Below are 8724 nucleotides of genomic sequence, written 5' to 3'. Positions count from 1 at the left end.
GTTAAAATGGCAGACTTGACATGTTAAAAGGAGGGTGATGCTTGAAATCATTGTTCTTCCATTGTTAACCATGGTGACCTGCAAAGAAATGCGTGCAGCCATCATTGCGTTGCATAAAAATGGCTTCACAGGCAATGATATTATGGCTACTAAGATTGCACCTCAATCAACAATTTATAGGATCATCAAGAACTTCAAGGAAAGAGTATCACGGTCAGCGTGACTATCACATACGTGACACAGAGGGAGGGAACAAGGAAGGCCCTGCCCAAGTGAGAGGGAAGGTGGTGACCCCTGACTCACCTAGCGGCTGGCACCTGGCTGCCCTGACGTCCCTAGACGGGTTTCTCACCCGTACGCCGATCACGTGCCTAAAGCCCTGGCTTTCCCTAAGCTGAGCCCTAGATAGTGAACAGGGCGGTGGGAACACTAGTCCGCACCACTAGCTCTAAAGGAAAACACCAAGGGAAGGACAGACAATACAAACTCAACATATAATCCCAGGTGGGCGACAACAGGAGACAACAAGAAGCCCAACAGGGATCCGGAGGGTAGCACTCTGGAACGACAACCAGGATTCACAACTCCAGTGGGTCAGTATAGATGTCCAGGCAGGAAGCTCTATAACTGGCAACTAGAGAAGAGTGAGGGGAGAATATAAGGAGGTTGGGAGTGGCAGACAAGAAACAGCTGAGGAGGAGAAGCTACGGATCCCTGATTGAAACAAAAAGGATAGCAAGGCAAACACAGAAAACAATCACTAAGAAACAACGTGATCTTTAGATATAGAGCGCGCAGCCACCCGCTGCGACCTCCTGACCCCGGGTATAACGGAGTCAGACGTGGCTCTTGATACCCTCGTGACAGTACCCCCCCTTTCACGAGGGGCCTCCGGACACTCAGGACCAGGTCTCTCCGGATGAGAGGCATGGAAAGCCTGAATTAACCTGTTGGCGTTTACCTCTGACGCTGGAACCCACATTCTTTCCTCGGGACCGTAACCCCTCCAATGCACCAGATACTGAAGAGAGCGGCGGACCCGACGAGAATCAACAATTCTGGCTATTTGAAACTCCAGATTACCATCCACAATAACAGGAGGAGGTGGCAGCGGTGATGGTTCTAGAGGTGGAACATACTTCTTGAGTAACGATTTATGGAAGACGTTATGGATCTTAAAAGTCTGAGGTAGCTCCAGGCGAAAAGCCACAGGGTTAATGACGGCTACTATTTTATAAGGACCAATGAACCTAGGGCCCAGTTTCCAAGAGGGAACCTTCAACTTAATATTCCTAGTAGACAACCACACATAGTCATTCACCCCTAGGTCCGGACCTGGCGACCGTTTCTTATCGGCCATGCATTTATATTTACCACTCATCTTTTTCAAGTTAACTTGCACCTTCTGCCATACCGAAGAAAGAGATGAAGAAAACCTTTCCTCTTCGGGAACCCCAGAAGACCCCCCCTCTTTGAAAGTACAAAATTGGGGATGAAAACCGTATGCACCAAGGAATGGTGACTTGCCAGTGGACTCCTGATAATGATTATTTATGGCAAACTCAGCTAACGGTAAATATGATGACCACAACTCTTGGTTTTCAGACACAAAACACCTTAAATATGTTTCTAGGTTTTGGTTGGTACGCTCAGTCTGTCCATTCGACTGAGGATAGAAAGCTGAGGAAAAGGACAAGTGTACCCCCAAACGGGAACAAAAAGCTTTCCAAAACTTAGAAATAAACTGGGTTCCCCGATCCGAAACCACATCGGAAGGGACCCCGTGAAGCTTCACGATTTCACTGATAAACACCTGAGCAAGAGTTTTAGCATTAGGAAGTGCGGGTAGCGCAATAAAGTGTACCATTTTGCTAAACCTGTCTACTACTACCAAAATAACTGTTTTACCCGCAGACAACGGTAAGTCAGTGATGAAATCCATTGACAGATGTGTCCATGGCCTATTGGGGATAAAAAGAGGCAATAAAGACCCTGCTGGACGTGTATGAGAGACTTTCGCGCGTGCACAAGTAGAGTAAGTAGACACGAAATCCATTACATCCTGACGCAACCTTGGCCACCAAAAACGACGAGATAATAGCTCCAAGGTTGCTTTACTACCCGGGTGCCCAGCAAGTGCCGAATTATGATGTTCTTTTAATAATTCAAGACGCAGGTTTAACGGTACAAACAATTTCTCTGAGGGGCAAGAGGCCGGGGCGTCCCCCTGGGCCTCTAACACCTTTCCCTCTAGAACAGAGTGTACAGCAGAGACAACCACTCCTCTTTGTAAAATAGGTACCGGATCACTAGCATTACCCCCTCCAGGGAAACTACGAGATAACACGTCTGCCTTGGTATTTTTTGCCCCAGGACGATAGGTGATTACAAAGTTAAATCTGGTAAAGAATAGCGACCACCTAGCTTGTCTAGGGGTGAGACGCTTAGCCGATTCTAGGTACAGAAGGTTTTTGTGATCCGTAATCACCGTGACGGGGTGGATTGCTCCCTCTAAGAAGTGACGCCACTCTTCAAGCGCCAGCTTAATCGCCAACAGTTCCCTATTTCCAACATCATAGTTCTTCTCTGCAGAAGATAATTTTTTGGAAAAGAAAGCGCAAGGGCGCCATTTGCCAGGAGACGGACCCTGAGACAATACAGCCCCCACTCCCACCTCTGACGCATCTACCTCAACAATGAAAGGCTGGGAGACATCAGGTTGAATTAGAACAGGTGCCGAGGTAAACCTCTCTTTTAGAGAGGAAAATGCATTTTTAGCGGCGTCAGACCATTTAGAAAAATCAGTCCCCTTCCTAGTCATGTCGGTAAGGGGTTTAACGATCACTGAATAACTTTTAATGAACTTTCTATAGAAATTTGCGAAACCCAAAAATCGTTGTAGGGCTTTAAGGTTCTCAGGAAGATCCCAATCTAAAATTGCCTGGACCTTCCCAGGATCCATACGGAAACCTGAAGCAGATAATAGATATCCCAGGAACTGTATTTCCTGAACGGCGAAGACACATTTTTCAATTTTCGCATATAATTTATTCGTCCGTAGGACCTGCAGTACTTGCCTGACATGCACCTCATGTGTTTTCAGATCAGCCGAATAAATTAAGATATCATCTAGGTATATGACTACAAACCTGCCGATGAGATGACTAAAAATATCATTAACGAAATGTTGGAAGACAGCGGGGGCATTGGTCAGACCGAAAGGCATAACTAGATTTTCATAATGCCCCTCAGGGGTGTTAAAAGCTGTCTTCCACTCATCCCCTTCCCTGATACGAATCAGATTGTAGGCCCCCCTAAGATCAAGTTTGGAGAACCACCTAGCACCCGCAATCTGATTAAAAAGGTCAGGAATGAGAGGAAGAGGGTATGGGTCTCGGATGGTTATCTGGTTTAGCTCACGGAAATCTAGGCAAGGACGCAGGCCCCCATCTTTCTTTTTAACAAAGAAAAACCCTGCAGCCATGGGTGAAGAAGAGGGTCTGATGTGTCCCTTAGCCAGACTCTCGGAGATATAATCTTTCATGGCTTGTCTCTCGGGACCTGAAAGATTATACAACCTGGACTTGGGTAATTTTGCACCGGGAATCAGGTTAACCGGGCAATCATAAGGACGATGAGGTGGTAGCTTCTGACAACCCTTTTCAGAAAAAACGTCCTCAAAGTCCGAAATAAATGTAGATAGGGAAGCTATGGAGGCGATTAAGCAATTGTTATTTAAGCAATTCTCTCTGCAATGCTCACTCCACTCCAATATCTCCCTGGCCTGCCAATCCACCACTGGATTGTGCGCTACCAACCAGGGAAGACCCAATACCACAGGAGAGGGAAGGCCCTCCAGAACGTAACATGAAAGACACTCATTATGGTGGTCCCCTACCAGAAGGTGTAAATTATGAACAATGTGGGTGAGGTTTCTCTGAGACAGAGGAGCCGAATCTATAGCGAATACGGGAATAGGTCTCTGCAGCGTACAGAGAGACAAACCCATAGTGCGGGCAAAATGGGCATCTATCAAATTTACCCCTGCTCCACTGTCTAGAAAAAAAGAAATAGACTCCGTCTTAACACCAAAAACAATAACCGCTGGTAACACAAATTGAGATGTTCGTATGGAGGAAACGTATACCCCCCGGCTGACATCCTCCGCACAGCCTGGGGTTAGTAGTTTTCCGACGGTCTTTTGTTTTTGAGAAAGGAGGGACAGACATTAATGAAATGACCCTTCCCCCACAGAAAAAACAAGCCCCCCCCCTACGGCGAACATCAGGAGGACGGACCTGACGAGAAGTTCCGCCTAGCTGCATAGGCTCATCTAAGTCAGTACAGACTAATTGTTGCTTGGGAGAGGTAACCAATTGCTCAGGAATTTTCGATCTCTCCCTAAGACGCCTATCTATTCTGATAGAGAGGGACATAACAGCATCAAGGGAAAGGGGGGTCTCATACAGCACCAGTGCATCCTTAACCCTTTCAGATAACCCAGAGCAGAACTGACTCCTGAGAGCCGGGTCGTTCCACTGAGTATCCGTAGCCCACCTACGGAACTCTGAGCAATATTCCTCTGCTGACCGATCCCCCTGTAGGAGTCTCCGTAACTTCGACTCAGCCAGAGCGACTCGGTCAGGGTCATCATATATGAGACCCAAAGCCCCAAAAAATCCCTCCACTGACCGGAGAGCCTGGGAACCAGGGGGTAACGAGAACGCCCAGGATTGTGGGTCCCCCTGAAGCAGGGAAATGACAATCCCAACCCGCTGTTCTTCATTACCTGAGGAGTAAGGGCGCAACTTAAAGTATAATTTGCAGGCCTCACGGAACGTCGCAAATTTGTCCCTTCCCCCAGAAAATCTGTCAGGAAGAACAACCTTGGGTTCTGTAACAACCTGGTTACCCAAAGCAACCGCTGGGGGTGCGGTCTGCTGCATTTGCTGCTGTTGTTGGAGGACAGACGCCTTCAATCCTGCCACCTCCAAAGACAGGCCTTGAAGCTGTTTTGCCAAGGCAGCAATAGGATCCATATTGGATTCTAAGTAGAGAAAAAAAAACAACAAAAAGAAATTTATTTTTATTTATTTATTTTTTTTCTCAAAAAGTAAAGGCCAGTTATAATATCACGGTCGGCGTGACTATCACATACGTGACACAGAGGGAGGGAACAAGGAAGGCCCTGCCCAAGTGAGAGGGAAGGTGGTGACCCCTGACTCACCTAGCGGCTGGCACCTGGCTGCCCTGACGTCCCTAGACGGGTTCCTCACCCGTACGCCGATCACGTGCCTAAAGCCCTGGCTTTCCCTAAGCTGAGCCCTAGATAGTGAACAGGGCGGTGGGAACACTAGTCCGCACCACTAGCTCTAAAGGAAAACACCAAGGGAAGGACAGACAATACAAACTCAACATATAATCCCAGGTGGGCGACAACAGGAGACAACAAGAAGCCCAACAGGGATCCGGAGGGTAGCACTCTGGAACGACAACCAGGATTCACAACTCCAGTGGGTCAGTATAGATGTCCAGGCAGGAAGCTCTATAACTGGCAACTAGAGAAGAGTGAGGGGAGAATATAAGGAGGTTGGGAGTGGCAGACAAGAAACAGCTGAGGAGGAGAAGCTACGGATCCCTGATTGAGACAAAAAGGATAGCAAGGCAAACACAGAAAACAATCACTAAGAAACAACGTGATCTTTAGATATAGAGCGCGCAGCCACCCGCTGCGACCTCCTGACCCCGGGTATAACGGAGTCAGACGTGGCTCTTGATACCCTCGTGACAAAGAGGTTCAATTCTTGTTAAGAAGGCTTCAGGGCGTCCAAGAAAGTCCAGCAAGTGCCAGGATCGTCTCCTAAAGAGGATTCAGCTACGGGATCGGAGTGCCACCAGTGCAGAGCTTGCTCAGGAATGGCAGCAGGCAGGGGTGAGCGCATCTGCACGCACAGTGAGGCGAAGACTTTTGGAAGATGGCCTGGTGTCAAGAAGGGCAGCAAAGAAGCCACTTCTCTCCAAAAAAAACATCAGGGACAGATTGATCTTCTGCAGAAAGTATGGTGAATGGACTGCTGAGTACTGGGGCAAAGTCATATTCTCCGATGAAGCCTCTTTCCGATTGTTTGGGGCATCTGGAAAAAGGCTTGTCCGGAGAAGAAAAGGTGAGCGCTACCATCAGTCCTGTGTCATGCCAACAGTAAAGCATCCTGAGACCATTCATGTGTGAGGTTGCTTCTCATCCAAGGGAGTGGGCTCACTCACAATTTTGCCCAAAAACACAGCCATGAATAAAGAATGGTACCAAAACACCCTCCAACAGCAACTTCTTCCAACAATCCAACAACAGTTTGGTGAAGAACAATGCATTTTCCAGCACGATGGAGCACCGTGCCATAAGGCAAAAGTGATAACTAAGTGGCTCGGGGACCAAAACGTTGACATTTTGGGTCCATGGCCTGGAAACTCCCCAGATCTTAATCCCATTGAGAACTTGTGGTCAATCCTCAAGAGGCGGGTGGACAAACAAAAACCCACTAATTCTGACAAACTCCAAGAAGTGATTATGAAAGAATGGGTTGCTATCAGTCAGAAATTGGCCCAGAAGTTGATTGAGAGCATGCCCAGTCGAATTGCAGAGGTCCTGAAAAAGAAGGGCCAACACTGCAAATACTGACTCTTTGCATAAATGTCATGTAATTGTCGATGAAAGCCTTTGAAACGTATGAAGTGCATGTAATTATATTTCACTACATCACAGAAACAACTGAAACAAGCAGTTTAGCAGCAAACTTTGTGAAAACTAATATTTTTGTCATTCTCAAAACTTTTGGCCACGACTGTATATCACAGAAAGCCAAACACTATGGACCATAGATTTGGCCCAGATTATTGAAATTTGCAGTACAAACTCAGTTTTCTAATGTAGGACAGTATATGTCACAGAAACCCAGAGAATATGGACCCTATATTAGGCCCAGATTAGTTAAATTTGCCCTAAAGAAACAGTTTTCGGATGGCGGTCTATAGATGCCACAGAAAACAACACAATATGGACACTAGATTAGGCCCAGATTATTTAAATTTACGCTAAAGAAACAGTTTTCGGATGGAGTACTGTATATGTCACGGATGTGTATTACACGCACACACTACAGAGAAATTAGATAAGGACTGGTCCCTGATTATTAAAATTGACGCTAAAGAAACAGTTTTCGGATGTAGTATTGTATATGTCACAGAAAGCCACACATTATGGACACTAGATTAGGCCCAGATTATTGGAATTTGCTCTAAAAAAAAATGTTTTCAGTTGGCGTACTGTATATGTCAAAGAAAACAACACACTATGGACACTAGATTATGCCCAGATTATTGGAATTTGCTCTAAAGAAACAGTTTTCTGATGGCGTACTGTGTATATCACAGAAAGCCACACACTATGGAACGTAGATTTGGCCCAGATTATTGGAATTTGCAGTACAAACTCAGTTTTCTAATGTAGGACAGTATATGTCACAGAAACCCACAAAATATGGACCCTATATTAGGCCCAGATTAGTTAAATTTACCCTAAAGAAACAGTTTTCGGATGGCGGTCTATATATGCCACAGAAAACAACACACTATGGACACTAGATTAGGCCCAGATTATTGAAATTTACGCTAAAGAAACAGTTTTCGTATGGAGTACTGTATATGTCACGGATGTGTATTACACGCACACACTACAGTAGATGAGGACTGGTCCCTGATTATAAAAATGTACGCTAAAGAAACAGTTTTCGGATGGCGTACTGTACAGTGGCGGAAATAATTATTTGACCCCTCACTGATTTTGTAAGTTTGTCCAATGACAAAGAAATGAAAAGTCTCAGAACAGTATCATTTCAATGGTAGGTTTATTGTAACAGTGGCAGATAGCACATCAAAAGGAAAATCGAAAAAATAACTTTAAATAAAAGATAGCAACTGATTTGCATTTCATTGAGTGAAATAAGTATTTGAACCCTCTAACAAAAAAAGACTTAATACTTGGTGGAAAAACCCTTGTTTGCAAGCACAGAGGTCAAACGTTTCTTGTAATTGATGACCAAGTTTGCGCACATTTTAGGAGGAATGTTGGTCCACTCCTCTTTGCAGATCATCTCTAAATCCCTAAGGTTTCGAGGCTGTCTCTGTGCAACTCTGAGCTTGAGCTCCCTCCATAGGTTTTCGATTGGATTAAGGTCCGGAGACTGACTAGGCCACTCCATGACCTTAATGTGCTTCTTCTTGAGCCACTCCTTTGTTGCCTTTGCTGTATGTTTTGGGTCATTGTCGTGCTGGAACACCCATCCACGACCCATTTTCAGTTTCCTGGCAGAGGGAAGGAGGTTGTCGCTCAGGATTTCACGATACATGGCTCCGTCCATTTTCCCGTTTATGCGAATAAGTTGTCCTGTGCCCTTAGCAGAAAAACACCCCCAAAGCAAAATGTTTCCACCCCCATGCTTGACGGTGGGGACGGTGTTTTGGGGGTCATAGGCAGCATTTTTCTTCCTCCAAACACAGCGAGTTGAGTTAATGCCAAAGAGCTCTATTTTGGTCTCATCAGACCACAGCACCTTCTCCCAGTCACTCTCTGAATCATTCAGGTGTTCATTGGCAAACTTCAGACGGGCCTGCACATGTGCCTTCCTGAGCAGGGGGACCTTGCGAGCCCTGCAGGATTTTAATCCATTG

The sequence above is a fragment of the Bufo bufo genome, chromosome 3, assembly GCF_905171765.1.
Source record: "Bufo bufo chromosome 3, aBufBuf1.1, whole genome shotgun sequence".
NCBI classification, from domain to species: Eukaryota; Metazoa; Chordata; class Amphibia; order Anura; family Bufonidae; genus Bufo; species Bufo bufo.
The sequence above is the reverse complement of the archived record's forward strand: the minus strand, read 5'-3'. Positions refer to the sequence as shown.